The sequence below is a fragment of the Solanum lycopersicum genome, chromosome 11 (genome assembly GCF_036512215.1).
Source record: "Solanum lycopersicum chromosome 11, SLM_r2.1".
Taxonomy (NCBI): Eukaryota; Viridiplantae; Streptophyta; class Magnoliopsida; order Solanales; family Solanaceae; genus Solanum; species Solanum lycopersicum.
The window spans coordinates 48,112,959-48,129,607 of NC_090810.1; the positions used below are offsets into that span (position 1 = coordinate 48,112,959).

Consider the following 16,649-nt stretch of genomic DNA (forward strand, 5'->3'; position numbering starts at 1 on the left):
GAGCAGTGACGTCATCTTAAAAAGTTATATGATTATTACTGGCCCTTCTTATGGAAATGCGAATTGGCGGCGGTTGGTTATAACCTAGGCCTTCACGCGCTTTCCTAGTTGTATCTTCTGATGGGAGTTTCCCTTGCGCTGATGGCTCACTAGGGTTGTATCCTGCCTTCACAAATAACTTGTAGGCATTGGGATCAAAACCTTCTCTTGTGCGCTTTGTAGGGAGAGTCATATCTAGCACTTGATCTGGAGCGACTGACTTCTCTGGCAACTTTGAAGACAAGTTTATTGCATCAATCCGTCTGATAGGAAGAGCTAGCCCTCTTAATGAATTTTCTTCAAGGTTAGATGGTTGATCTTGTTCCTTATTCGCTTTTGGAACATAGCAAAGCCTAGAAGTCTGCTTTTTCTTTGAAGACAGGATCTTCCCTTCATTAAGAATGGGACAAGAGTTTTAGTGTCAATTTTCACCTTTTCGATAGCTACATCAATTCTTTTGCTTATGATATTATCAATCTTGATTGATTTGACGTCATTGGATTTGACCCCTTTAACAACATAACTTCTCATATAGAATTTCGCATCCGCAAAGTGTGTCTTCACTTTGGTGAAAGGATTATCATCTGCAACTATCTTTCTTTCAATTCCACCTTCAAGATATTTCAAACATTAATAGTATGAAGATGAGACAATTCTATTCTCATGTACCCAAGGCCTACCAAGTAATATATTGTATGATGTCTTTGCGTCAATCACATGCATCCATGCGCTTGATCGCAAATCTCCCATGTGGATCTCTAATTTAATAGAGCCTATGGACCTCTGCCCGCCTTGATTAAATCCTTGTATCAACAGACGACTTTCACTAAGTTCCCCAGTCGTGATGCCAAGTTCATTCAATGTGTGGATAGGAAAAATGTTGACTCCAGATCCTTCATCTATTAAGATTCTATTTATTTTCTTCTCTAACACATGGCTCACCATATACAAAGGACGATTGTGTAGTGCTTCACCAAATAGAAGATCGTTATCTGTAAATGTGATTTTAGTATCACAGACATGTGCTTCTTGGAAAGAAAGTTCAATAGATTTTTCAGAAGATGAAAGAGACATCATTTCTGAGATTTCCCTTATTTCTTTTTCTTCTTCCCCAGGAGACACTTTTGGTGAGGATTCACTCGTTGTTCCTTTTTTTACAGTAGGAAGCACCTTCATTGTTTGTCCTTTATCCACATTAAAACATGATGCCTCAACATTGCCTGGAGTAGACTTTGTGTCGAACGAGCTTGGCAAGAATTCCTCTAGAGTCACAAGGCGTCGAGGTTTTTGGTAGTGACGCACTTCAACCTTTGCCCTTTTGGGGTGCTTGATTGATTTTTGCTTCTATAATTTCTTCACCATTTTTCCTCTAACCGGTTGCTCGGATAATTCTTTTCTTAAGCTTGACTTGTTGCGTCTTCGCCTAGTTACAAGAATCCAACCCTCATCAGCATCTATGTCAACGTCCTGGTCTACTGGCTCTTTTTCATGCTTTTCAGAGATATATATTTGGACCGGATCCAGTGACCCAAACGTGATAGAGGTATGGTTAGAACTAGCCTTCTCATCATCAAGGATAATTTTATTTTCGTTAGCCAATCGCATCACTCTATCCTTAAAGACAAAACATTTTTCAAGAGGATGACTCACAATTCTATGATACTTGCAATAATTTGGGTCATCAGTTTTTGCAGCTTCATCGGGTCGCTTCATCTCTGGCAAGTCAATGAGCTTTAACTCAAGCAATTCATCAAAAATTTCATAAACGTCAAAATCCAAGAAGGGATACTTTTTTCCTTGCATCTCCCTTAGCGTTGACTTTTGATTTGAACGTGCTTGGAAAGTCGTTACATTTTGTTTTACGCCCTCATTCGTGGTGAACTTTGCAGGTGACACATTTACACTCGTGGATTCTTTATTTCCATTTCTAGGAAGAAACTTGCTCAATCTTTTGTGTTCCTGCTTGTCCCTTCTTTTACGAGGATCATGGACAATAGTCATATCTTTTCCGGCAGATGTCATGCTCAACTCCATATCATGAGCGTGAGTAGCTAAATCCTCGAAAGATTTTGGTTTTATTCCTTGCAAGATGTAAAGAAGCTCCCAGTGCATTCCTTGAATACACATTGCGATTGCAGAAGCTTCACTAAGACTGTCCTTGCAATTTAGGCTCGCGTTCCTCCATCGATTTATAAAATCTATGACCGGTTAATCCTTCCTTTGGCAAGTATTCGTGAGTTCTACCATGCTCATTGTGCGCCTTGTTCTATAGAAGCGATTGAGAAACTCATGTTCTAGTTGCTCCCAACTATCAAAAGAGTTAGGTTCGAGATCCGTGTACCAATCAAAGACATTTCCTTTTAGAGAGCGGACAAATTGTTTGAGAAGATAGTCTCCATATGTTCCAGCATTATTACATGTCTCCACGAAGTGCGCAACATGTTGTTTCGGATTTCCTTTTCCCTTAAATTGTTGAAATTTTGGAGGTTGATAACCAGCAGGCATTTTAAAGTTATCAATCCTAGCAGTGTATGGCTTATCATACATATGAGAAGACTTGGTAGAGACTTCATACTTATCTTTAATAGTTCCTTCAATAAACTCCTTGAAGCGATCGAGTGGGATCATTCCTTTAGAAGAAACTGGGATCTCTTTAACAAACGGGGTTTTCTTAGTAGGATCTTCGATTTCTTGAACTTCAATGCTCTTTCCAGGTGCATGGCTCGCATCTCCATCTAAAAGTCCTTCTATCCTGTCCATCAACTTGTCAATTCGAGATTCTTGGTGTTGTACATGCTTCGTCAATCCTTCAACCAACTTCGTCAGATTTGCGAGTTGTTCCTCAGGAGAGGAAGCAACAGTCACCATCGTTTGCATGATCATCGGAGATACAGGAGAGTAACATTGGATTGTCGCATAAGTTAATTTTCAGTTGACTCACATTACGCGATATACGTGGAGATGATTCACAAGTTGAATCACAGTTCTCCCTTGTGGTAGAGTTCTTGGAACAAGATTGCTCAAGTAGAGTCAATGTCTTCTTGATCTTTTCAGCAACACTACTTCCTCCTTCTAGAGAATTTGTGGAGGAACTTGCTCCTTTTGGAGTCGAAGACCCAAAAATAGGAGTTGACGCACATGACACTTGAAGCGTTTGTTGTCCTAGTGTAGCAGCCTTGCTTCTCGTAACAACTCCAAAACTTCCAAAGGTAACACCAAGGATGTCTTCAACTTTAGTAGAGAACTTGGAGCTAGTGACCTTAGAGGCGGTTGATCGAGAGTTTTTGTTCATGGAAGTCATCTTGATATTCTTTGACGTTTGAAAAGTTGAGATGAGAGGTAGAGATAGTCCCACTGGGCGTGCCAATTTGTTTGCAACAAATTTTAAACATATGGAAAATAAATAAACCATACAAATAAAATATGAAGAAACGTGATTTTATTCATCAAGATTGTGAGTACAAATCTGTTCCTCCCTTGATTCTACTCTCTAATATGATTTATCCATGATTCAATGGCCCTTAGTGGCGTATTTCTCGAACTAGGATGATTTAGATTTGACCTCTCTATATGAATAATCCATCAATTTATGGAGTATTCGAGATCTTGATCTCTTTGTGGATTTTTTGAGATGCCTTTTAAGGGAATTTAGTACCCTTTATATAGGCATAAACTAGGGTTTAGGGTTGAGTAGCCTCCAAGAATCCTTATTTGAGTTGAACACAATTTGTAGAGTCCAAATCGAATTGAATGCATCTTGTAGAGTCCTACAAAATTTCAATGTCTACAAATGTCCCCTGCTTCAAGGCTTGACGGAGTGTAGACTTGTGAAATTCAAAGACGAGGCTTGAAGTACTCATGCTTCCACCTTAGTAGCTTCAGATTTCCAGATTTGATTTAAGAGAGAAGAGATGAAGGGCAGATTTGGTCCCAGTGGGCGTGCCAGAATTTGTAGACAATAGAATTTGCGTCGAGAAAACAATAATCAAGAACGAAAAATTATAGCAACAATTGATTTTATTATTTCAAATGCGAGTGTTACAATCTCTATATTTCCTCTGAATTCGCCTTTTCAAATATAAATTCAAGGGCTTTAAAGCTTGTTCTTGAATTTACGATTAACTTGAACTTGAACTTTATCTTGATCTTGACTTTTATTTAAACTCAAGGGCTTCGAGCTTGTTCTTGAATTCGGTGGTCTTGATCTTGATCGTTCTTGAACTTGAATGCTTGAATTTTTAAACTTGTAGCTTTGTAGAGAATTAAATGGCGTTTGTACCACAGAATTTCTCTAGCTTCTTGTTTAGAATTTTCTCTCCCTTTTCTGAATTATGAGGACCCCTATTTATAGTTTTAGAATAGAGGAGTTGCGATTGGAATAGGATTCCGTTCAGCCAATCAGATTGAAGTGACGTGGCATTTGGGCTTTATGGAGCGGGCTTGTCATCTTTGACAGATGTCATGATTCTATTGGTTTTCTTATTTGACTTGACATGCCACATCATCTGCACACGTGGCGCCAAGATTGGCTCTAGAATGAGATGAGATTGGGTTTAACAAATTGGGTTCATCCAATGTAGCCCAAATCAATTAATTTAGACTTTAATTAAATCCATATTTATTAGACTTAAATATTTAACTCAATTATATCAATCAATAATATTTATTTGGATTAATATATTTATGAATTCAATATAATCCGAATCATTTTATAAATTAATATTTAATAAATTTTAATGATTACAGTGTCAAAATCGGAAAACATCTTTAATCTATTTGTATAGAATTGGAGAAGGAAAAGAATATCGTGTTGGGAAGTGTCAATTAACATATAATTCATGCTTGCAAATTATTTTAAGATGAAAGTTTCAAAAATAAAATAAGAAACTCAATTAAATTTTTTTATATCAACAATGTAAATTCAAATTCAAGTCAAATTGTTCAACTATACTTTCATATTGTTTGGTTATTTCAATTGAATTTAGATGTAGATGTGAATTAGTAGCTTTAAGTTTTTATTGAAAATTCAAAAAATATATGAATTAGAAAAGGAATATTATATTAAGAGATTAAAAATTAAAAAAAATTATCAATAGAAGAAAATTTTAAAAGAGAATTAAATGTCAATATCACTTCTTTTTATATTACGTATACTAGTATACTCGCGTTGCGCGGTTAGTTGATAGAAATAATCATAAATATTGATTTAACAAATTTAAAATGTTAGCTTATTATAAGATAATATTATAAAGTTTATTTGAGAATCTTAACATTTAACACCTCAATTTGTTATCATAGAATATATATGTCCATGACTCAATATATAAGCTTAGTTGATTATCCAAATTCTAAAATAATAATCTTTTATCATTATTTAATCTATTTAAAATGATAAATAATATTACACTACACATATTATATTCTTGTTAAAATAATAAATATATAAAAAAATTAATAACTTGAATTTAAATAAAATATAACTACGAAAAGTCTTATCATAATGCGAAGCATATAACAAAAAAGTTATAATCAATTAAAAACAAATAGGTATATCATTCAAAATTTTGTATTTTGTCTAATTTTTCATAAAGTCATATATCAATTGTGTGATATTCTAGAAATAAAACTGTATAATTATATTATATAATTTAGTACAATATAATTCTTTCATATGAATGATACTTTCATAAGTTAATATTTTAAAATTAATTTAGTTTTAGTTCTCTTTACAATTTATTTTATTTTGTCTCTTTATCTTCATTTTAAGAGATTATTATTTTTCAAACCAAATATAAAAGTTGTATTTTCATTTAAATAATCTTACACCAAGTAGGCTCTTAATCAAACATAAACCTTCAATCACCACGAATTATTTATTTTTTATATCACAATTCAATTCTATTTTTAGAATACATTATATCTAAATCATATGAAAAATATTCCATCTTTTTCAAAATAAAATAAGAAAATCATATATTCATCAAATAATTTTTGTATGCTTCTCTTTTTCTCGATGATATTTCACTGCTTGTTATTATATAGTAAAATTTGGCCAACATTCTTTTTAATTGTATTTTGCAACAAACAATTAAAATTTGTGCACATATTTAGTAAGAGTGTGACGTAATTAACTATTATTAAAATTTGAATTTTACAAAAAGGTGAAAAGTTAGATTAATAGTAAAAAAATTAACTTTCTATTTTTAAAAATTTGATCATGGCTAACTTTTTTGCGAGGACATGAGTTTTTTTGTTTGGATTATCAATATTTTTACTTTCTATATTTAACTAATGCATATTATCTAGAGATTTTTAATTAATCACTATATACTATTACATATAGATTATCTTTAAATTTATTGCTATTTTGTTTTTTTTTTCGTTTGAACTTATTTACTGTAAATGTTTTCTTTTTGAATGAGAAAGTAGTACATAATGGAGTAGTATCAATGCGTAGTGTTTGTTGATTTTTTGTGTGTGTATTTTTCATTTGTTTTTTATTGGCTTATTTATTATTTTTAAAATAGTTAAATAAATAAAAAAATGTAAAGATAAGTATTCTAATTATGATAAAATAAGAGTTGAAAATAATATAAATTCTAGCCTTATGTACTTCAATTATCCTTTTGAAAAAAGAGTTATATTAATTGTTCTATCTATTTTCAAAAAGATTACGTTAAATAAAATACATACTTTAACTGTCAAAATTTTTATTAATTGAGAAAAAACATTTAACCTCTTTTTGTTCAAATAAATTAATGTGGCTGAAAGGTTATTACTATAATAAATTTAAACTTGGGAAAAAAATTAATTATCAGCTATAAAATTTTATTATAAAAGAAAATTTATGGTTATTTTGTTAAATTATTGACACAATATATTATAACTTAAAGCTAAGTTATTTATTTAGCTTTGAATATTTATTAAAATAAGTTATTGTGGCTAAAAGGTTATTATTACAATTGGAAATTTAAATTTGTGACAAAAAATAGTAATTAGTTATAAAATTATGTGGTAGCAAATATTTTATGGCTATTTCATTTAACTATTATTACACTTCTATAATTTGAAGCAAATTTTTTTATTTTTCTACAATATTTAATTTCAAATAACTTATTATGGCTAAAGAGTTACTACTGTTACAATTATTTTTATGATGTAGCAAAAAATTTGTAATTAACTATAAAATTTTATTGTAGCATTAAAATTGTCGCTATTTATATCACTATTGCCACTATTGTTAGCAATTATAGCAAATAAAAGGATTTAGGTTTGTCAAATTAATATTTGTGGCTAATAAATTTGACGAATTTTTAGATAGTCACAAAATTTAAATTTTTATGGCTATAACTAGGTAACAACTACCATTTTCAAATTCATAGGTTATATTTCGTAACAGTAAGTTTACTTCTTGTAGTGTATGCACAATCAGATATAGCATGTGCTATTAATGAACTAAGTCGGTTCACGAGTGATCCCAGTCAAACTCATTTGATGACAATGAAAAGTGTTTCTGAGTACTTAAGAAATACTAAAAACTACATACCCAGCAATATTGAAAGGTTATATTGATAAAAATTGTATCACTGTACAAATGAAGTAAAATCCATGAGTAAATATATATTTACTCTTGGTAGAGGAGCAGTCTCTTGGAAATCTTCCAAAAAGAACATGTATTACTACTTCTACAATGATCTATGAGCTGTGTGCTCTTGATAAGGTCGATGAATAAGTTGAGAGACTCGGAAATTTCTTGATAGATATTCTTTTTTGCTCAAACCATTAGCATTTATATGTATACACTTTGATAGTCAAGATGCAATAGATAGAGTATGGAGCATAATATATAACAAAATGTCTTGTCATTTAAGACATAGACATTATACAATTATAAAACTACTCTCTCTAATGGAATTATCACAATTCACTATGTAAAGTCAAAGGTTAATCTGTTGGATCCACTTGCAAAAAAAAAACTAGAGAGAGTTGAAACATCATCTATGAGAATGCGTTTATGGCTTAAGACAAGTCAGCATGATTGTAACTCTATCTGGTAGTTTGGAGGTCCCAATAGCCAGATTAAGGAGAAAAAGAATAGTTGTCACTGACGATTTGACATTGTCAACCAATTCAATCCATTTTTAAGATGAAGACAATGCTCAGGAACAAGGATACAATATTACGGTTTGTTAATGAGTTAATAAAGATCAAATAGTGTATTTACGCGATAACACGTTAAAAAATTACCAATATGAGTGTGAAATGTAAGCCGCTTTAAAGAGAATGATTTTCAAAAGTCCATCTCTCTATAAAGTCATGAAATCATGAGGTGTTAATGACTGAAATGAACACAACCGTAAGAGCCATAAACTCTAAAGGGTTAAATGTGTGACATATGATTGTCTAGATATACACCAAACCTCGACGGTTCAAGAATATCGCATCTACAAATTGACCAAATATATCCTACATATATTCACTATGTAAAGTCCGAGGGAGAACTTGCTTATCTAGATGCAAGTAATTCTTGCTTGTAAGGTAGACACACTTGCGTGTTTCTTTGTCTTGGAGTCATTTCCAATTAATGTGAGGGACTATAGGGTTTTAAAAGATGTTAAGGGAAGATGAAAAATTGCGGCTTTTATGAAGAGTTGTCACTTTGAAGAAAGTTGCGACATTTAAGAAAAGTTATGACTTTTATGATAAGTTCTGACATTTTCAAAAGATTGTGACTTTTCTAAAGATTTGTGACCTTTCGGGTTAGGCACAATAAGAACATTTACACACTACCCTTTGTATTCTATAAATTGAGGGATATCCTCTCATTTTAAGAACATAATTTTTTTGGACTTTTTTAAATACAACATAATCTATTATTCAAATTTTATTTTATTGTCGTTAAGTAGTTCGCCACCGTGGTCTCAGGTACCGATACATCGATAAGTAAGATCGTTCTATCCTAGAAGGATATATTTCATTAACCTTGGGTGCGTGAGGAGAATAATTTCCTTAAAGGGATGTTGTACATTCAAGGGGCTCGATTTTTTCTATGCGAAAAATATTTTTATAGTGTTTCTAATTAATTTTGATTTTATTTTTTGTGCTTGTCTTAATTTTCTAGTTTTGAAAATACTCTTTTAACTTTGTAGTTTGTCACCAAGTTCATCAAAATTTTGTTCTAAGTATCTTTTGGATACAAGATGATTAGACCTTTCAATAATAGGATCTTTACATCTGACTCTATTAACGTCGAATACATTCTCAAAACAAACTTTGAAAACTCTGGCAAGACACAATTTTGACCTTGACATCCTCATATTATCGGTATCTTTTATGTGTCAATAGATGTAACAAAATTGTATATAAAACGACTTTCAGATTGCCAAACTTGAGTTTCCGAATTTGCTGCAGAATTGGTATAACTACTACATCCTAAAGGACTAGTTAGGGGATGGAATTTCACAGTTGATGGTCATAAGTGATGGGAGCAGAGGATGTTGTGGAGCCATGACTTCTGCACAGGGGTCTTTAGGGATTTTAGCAGTCTGATATTCAGAAAAACTTCAACAAAGTTTGCCCATATATTGTCTGAAGCTTTTAAATCCATTCAAGTAAGGCCTGAGAATTCCTTCAAATTTACAGCTTTCCAGTTTGGTCAAAGTTGTTATTAGTTCTGTCAAAGACTAGTTTCTATATACTGTCACATTACTAGCTATTTAATTAAGCACGCTCTTATTTTGATAAAACAGGCAGGGTCGAGGATCTTCTTTGGGAAGGAGTTCGTTTATATACAGATGAGGATATTCTCAGTTGTGTTGTTATCTTACTTTGTTTTCAAGTTGAGTGATGGCAAGAAGACTATTAACTACAAGAAAATGATTAATCTACACATTGATGGGGGATTGCATGTTAGTGTCTTTCGTAGATAGGCAACTAGAATGAGTTTAAATTAATAAGTATGATGTATATTAGTATCTGTCCAGTTCTGTCCGAATGTTGTTTATGACATCAATATACAAAACAGGCCTATGAAATAACATTAACCTGGAATGGAAATAAGGTTTTCTATCAATGTGATAGTATCATTGTTACACATTCACATTTTCCTTGTTACCCCTTCCCTGACCACACCTTAGGAGAAAGTGGTACTAGAATTATTGATTTCTCAAGTCATTGCTTTAGTCGCCTTATAGTTAAGTCACAACTATATTGATGAAATTTTTTTTTATGAAACAAACAATATTTACTGTTAGTTGGCATAAAATAATGTCCATTTTATCTTTTCCCCTGATAATCATGTAGACTCTTTTTATCGAAAATAAAAAACTTATGCCTTAGAATTTTTTCTCCCTCCAGCTTTGATTTTCTATTTGAGTTGAATTCTCTTTTTGTTTGTATCAAATCACATATGCAATGCACATAACATCAAATTTTATTCTGGCTTTTGAACAATACTATTTGGGGAGTTTTGAAACAGATGATACTATATAATGCACATTAAATTTGTGTTGTCTCGACACGTTATTAGATAAATCAATGATTTTTTCGTATATAAAGAATACATTTTACCGACATATTAACAAACCAATTATGCTATCTTAGAACAGATTTGGCTGATAAATAAAATCCTAAAACTTACTTAAAAGATAATAAACTACAACGAAATTTTCTTTTTCCATGATAGTTTCAACATTGATTATCTTAGAGCCTGTTTGGTTCAGCTTAAAAACTGGTCAAACTGACTTAAAAGCTTGTTTTTGACTTATTTAACTGTTTGACAATACTCAAAATAACTTATTTTAAGTTAAAAAAAAACTTATTTTAAGCCAAAAGTTAAAAGCTGGGGTAGGGGTGTTTTTTTTTTTTAGCTTATAAGCTGTTTTAAGTTGACCACATTTTTATGTTTTTTCCCTCAATTTTTTAATACAATCTCCAAATTACCCATAAAACTCTAACATCTCTTTCTTCTATTTTTCCTTTTTCACGTTTGGCATAACAACTTCAGCACTTTTATCCAAACGCATAACTGCTTATTTTAAAAATAAGTTTCAGCACTTTCAAAAGTACTTTTTTAAAACTACTTTTATTAAGCCCATCCAAACGGGCCCTTAGTATTTGGTTTTTATAAGATGGTCCCTAATGGAGCCATAAATTATCTAAGAAGTACATGGACAACCATCTACTCCCATAACACATGAAAATACTACATATAAGCAAAATATGCATAAGGATACATTTTGTTTCCATGGATATTCTTCAAAACTCTATGTTGGAAATAAATCCGTAACAGAAATAATATTTGCAGTAATAAAGGCAATAAATGTGGAACAAAACAATGCGGTTAATTCACGAGAATAAAAGAGAAATAATGATATCAAGATTTTACGTGGAAACCCTCCTAATAAGGGAAAAACCACGATCCGAGAGAAGCAACGAATATCACTATAGTAAGGATTTTACACTTGTATGTCTGAGTAAAACTCCAAAGACCGCTACACATTCAAAAGAAATAACACTCTTTTGATTTTTCCACCACACTAAAATATCGCTCACACTCTCTATTTTTCCTCACAGATTATTTTCCTCTGTGACGCCTCACTCTTCTTTTCTTTCCTTTTTAATTCTTTTTGGTGTACATAGAATGAAGAATTGTCCTCCCTTTTATAGAGAACAAATACACTACCCTACAAATGTTCTAGAGAAGAAAAATAATTTTTTCTTATTCATAGTTTACCTACTCTGCCAAACTTTAAAATTGACAGAAAATAATTTTTTCTTCTTCGTAGCTTACCAACTCTACCAAACTTTGAAATTGGCACAAAGTTATTCAAAGATTGGTACATGGGAATGGACCCCACACTCCATTCTCCATAACAACCATAATTAACTAACTTGTTTTTTGTGTGTTCATACTTCATCTTCTGAAGAAAAAAAAAGTACATGGAAAATAGAGGTTTCATCCAGTTGGCGACACCATTGTCAATCATCTCATCAACTTCCATAGGTTTCAACATTACATAACTGATCTTGCTGGCTAGTACAAGACTTACAGATTCATTAGCCCTTTCAGGAATGTTATTTTTACATATGACCCTGCTAATATCGAATACAGTCTCAGAACAAACATTGAAAATTATTGCAAGGAGCACAATTTTCTTGACATCTAGATAATCTTTTCCAAACTAGGAATTTATTTGATTCTTTAAAGATGTAAACAAGAGAAACTTCTAAATTAGTATTCAGAATACTCGTGCCTAATTAAAAATAACAAAATCCACACCGATTAAAGAAAGCCTATCCCAAATAGCATTAAAAATTGTTAGTGAATGACTTACCATGAAAAAAATACAAGATTACAATCATATCATATATTTATATAAATTAGAACCCTAAGTCCTCTTATATGGCGCCACCATAAGCAAGAATTTTCTTTTAAGTTTATTTATTTAAAAAATTAGCCTTCCAGTTTATGAGAATATGTGACTTTTAAGAAAAAATTGTGACTTTAAAAAGAGTTGTGACTTTCATCCAAAGTTGGGACTTTTATTAAAAGTTGTGACTTTAATGAAGAGTTTCGAGCTTTATGAAAAGTCGTGACTTAATGAAGAGTTGTGGCTTTATGAAAAGTCGTGATTTTTATGAAAAAAATGTGAACTTTTCGAAGGGTTGCAACTTTTTAAAATAGTTGTAACCTTTTTGATAAGACACAATAAACGGTTGTTCACACTACCCTTTGTTGTCTATAAAAAGAGGATTTTCCTCTAATTTTAAAACAACAAAAAATATTATCATCATCTTCTACTTCTACAAATTAAATATTCGTATACTTTGCTCCTGCTGAGAGACTTACTGACACCATTGTTTTTGTATATATAAGTTGGTAAATAAAAATTGTTCCATTATGAGACGATGTAATTCTTTAAAAACTATGGTATTAAAGGGGAATAATAGCTTTCTTAAGTGGGCATTGTGCATTCAGTGGACTCGATTTTTACCTTTCAATTTGATTTGATTTTTACATATCCTGGTATGTTGTTCACACTCATCAACTTATGTTTATGATATTTATATTTATTTTTGAGTACATATTTTAAACTCTATTTATGTTTCTACAAATTTATTGTCTCAAATTTTATTGAACATATACGCATATAGTACGTATATTCATTGTGTAGAAAATAATTAATGTACTCAGTTTCAAGAATTTATGTTTTGATATTTATATTAAATTTTATAACTTAAAACTACTATATATAAGCTTACGTATTTTCTAGTTTTACATAGATATGAAATTTCTCACTTATCAATTGAAGAAATTCATTATGCAAGTTCAAAAGTTATAATTGTATTCATGTTCAAATGTAATTTCTTTTTTGAATATGTTAGCAAATTTTTGAATTTTCTCCTTAGACATATTTTACAATTGTATAATCTATGCAACTTTAATGTTTTTTCATATTAGGAACTGTATTTGTATATATATTCTTATTTTCTTCTTTATTTTTCTTTTACTGTTGATTAAAGAACAAATGATTTATTATTTCGTGAATAATTCATTCATTAGAGGTTCTTGAGTTATGTGATAATGATGACAAATAATGAAATTCATGTTGGAATATTGCTAATATTTTTTTAAAAACCTACTTTTTCATTGTTTTTAATGTATGGATAGTTGTAAAAAATTAATTTAAATTATTATTTACAATTGCGCGAAGCGCGAGCAAAATTACCTAGTTGAAATATATAATAAAGAAATAAATTCTAGCGTGGATATCTCGCTCTTTTTATGGAAATTTAAGTCCACTGCAGCAAGGCCCAGCAGTAGCACTCCTGACTTGTTCCCTCCATGATACAACAACCTTCACAAAGTAACTCAAAAATTCTGGACAAGAGTTCAGTCAAAAGCTCCACAAAAAACAACAGCTCCCTTCAACTAATAAGAAATCTCTTTTTTTACTATCTCTTTCCTCTTTATATTTTTCTTTAGTGTTGTGTGTCCCAAACAAAATGAAGATCACCACTATTTATAGTAGAAGAAGTCTTCCCCGCAATGAATATGAAGATAATGAGTAGTAAATAATGATATAATGGCCTTATGAATTACAGTTACAAGGTACAATGAAGGAAACAAAAATGAAAATAAAGAGAGTGTAACAAATACCTCCAATTGCAAATGAACATGCCGCCCAATTCCAACATTCACTGGAATGTTTCTGCTATAATTTTATGACCAGTAATTAGTCAATGGTCAATTCATGAGTAATTAGACAGTATTAAGACAAAAATAATAAGCAAATTTAATAAGAAAAATAACATTAAAATGCTCAATCACTAACACTGCTTTTATGAATATAATAAATAGTAAAATCAAACTAAACAAATTTCAAAATAGGAAAACATGTAAAAATAATACTCCACATTAGTTGCAGTCAGCTATATAGATCGACCAGTAGCCCATATATTGTCTGAAACTGTCCAATCAGAAAGATAATAGACATTCAAGCAAGTCCACAAATCGACTTCACAAAATGGTTCCTTATTTATTCTTACCACACAAATAATCCTAGTTTTATCGACATAGGATATGTTCATGAAAGCAATTCTAGATTCTATATTAGGAGTTGCCTTCGAAGTTGAGCTAGACAACATGTGTGGTTCAAATGATAAAGGCAAAAAAAATTATCAATGCATTTGACAAAGCGGGTGCACTGACACTTTGGAAATTTGCTGATATCTTATGAAAGATGAAAAGATTTCTAAATATCGGATCAAAAGCCAAGCTAAGAGACAATATAAGAACTATGATGATTTTGTTTATAAGCTGATCCACAGAAAAACTGAACAGATGAGTAAACCAAAAGCTGATCTATCTGTAGGTTAATCGCATCATATCTACTACTTTTATTAATGGACAAATCCTAATTAGACATTATAATCTTTTTCCAGTTTCAATAGAAGAAAGAAGACATTTTGACAAGGTTTCTGCAAATAGCTGAAACATATTCAAAGTATTTCTGTGATATAATATTGAACTTCATAATAGCAGGCAAAGATACAACAACAACCACCTTTCTTCGTTCATATATGTGCTATGCAAATATCCTCATGTACGGGAGAAAGTAGCACATGATATAAAAGAAGCAACAAATGAAAAACTAGATGCAACAAACGTAATGGATTTTGCTGCCAATGTAAGTGAAGATGCCCTTGAAAACATGCAATATCTTCATGAAGCACTGACTGAGACTCTTAGACTCTATGCCGCACTTCCTATGGTAATAAATAATTTTTTGTAATGTATACATCAGCGGGCAAGTAGATGTATGCTTTAAAGTTATTTTTTTTCTTCTTATTGCAGAATGGAAAAATATGTTTTTTCAGATGGCACCTTACTACATGGTTTGAATGTGAACAAAGGGGACATAGTGACTTACTAATCATACGCAATGGGAAGAATGAAATTTATATGGGATGATGATGCAGAAGAATATAAACCAGAGAGATGGATCGATGGGGATGGTTCCTTCAGGCCTGAGAACCCTTCAAATTTACAGCTTTCCAGGTTGGTCAAACCACATTATAAGCTTTAATTATCATTTTTTGAAGCGTTGAATGTGACTCTACATTTACTTTGTCTAGTGCATGTATACTATCTTATTATAAGTCACTAAGACTATTCTTTTGCTGATAAAACAGGCAGGGCCAACGATCTGCTTGGGAAGGAGTTGGCCAATAGGCAAATGAAGATATTATCTGCTTTGTTGTTACATTACATCATTTTCAGGTTAAGAGATGACAAGAAGACTTTCAACTACAGAACAATGATTAATCTTCATATTGATGGGGGATTGCCTGTTCTTGTCTTTCACAGATTATCAAATTAAAAGGACATTACAATAATATTTACGTTAGTATTACTTCAATTCTGCCTGAATGTTGTCTATGACATCCATATAATAATTAAGTCTATCAATGACATGGAAATAAAGTTTGTTGTTTATGGGATGTACCATTGTTGCACATTCACAATTACATTATTCTACCTTCCTCCCGAAATGTATTCATGCCATCGAAGTTTGAGATGTTCAGTTGAATAACAATTGTGCCTAGACTTTACGAGAAACTGGTAGTAGAATTTCAATCCTCTTTTCTAGCTTCATAGACAACCACAGATAGGAGTTACTCAGTTGCATGAACATTAAATTAGCGCACTGTTGTTTACTGTTTACAAGTAATAACAAGACATCTGAAAAGCTTCATTTAGAAGCAAACTAACAGAAATTCTACACCACTTCAAAGGATGGGATAACAATGAAGACATGAATATAATAAACTGAGTGACTTTGCATCTAAATATGTATCATTAGTTTGTTTCCTTTAATAAAGACTCCCTGCTCTGAAACATTAGGTCCAATAAAGTTAGCAGATTCAATAAGAGATGCAATCATAGCTCAAGGAAAAAATCATATTGTGGATGTGAATAACTCACATTTGACACGAAAAAATGCACATGTTGGCTCAATTTGTTGATGTATCAAATCGTTATTACATACACAAGTTATTCTGCATTATACAACTCATTCTTATAAAATGGAGATTGAATGAATTTT

At 31.4% G+C, this 16,649-nt stretch overlaps 1 pseudogene; it reads left to right on the forward strand.

The window, feature by feature from the left end:
• LOC101243955 (cytochrome P450 704C1-like) overlaps window positions 1-16,095 on the forward strand; it is a 30,791-nt pseudogene extending 14,696 nt beyond the window's left edge.
• Window positions 16,096-16,649: the final 554 nt, after the last annotated feature.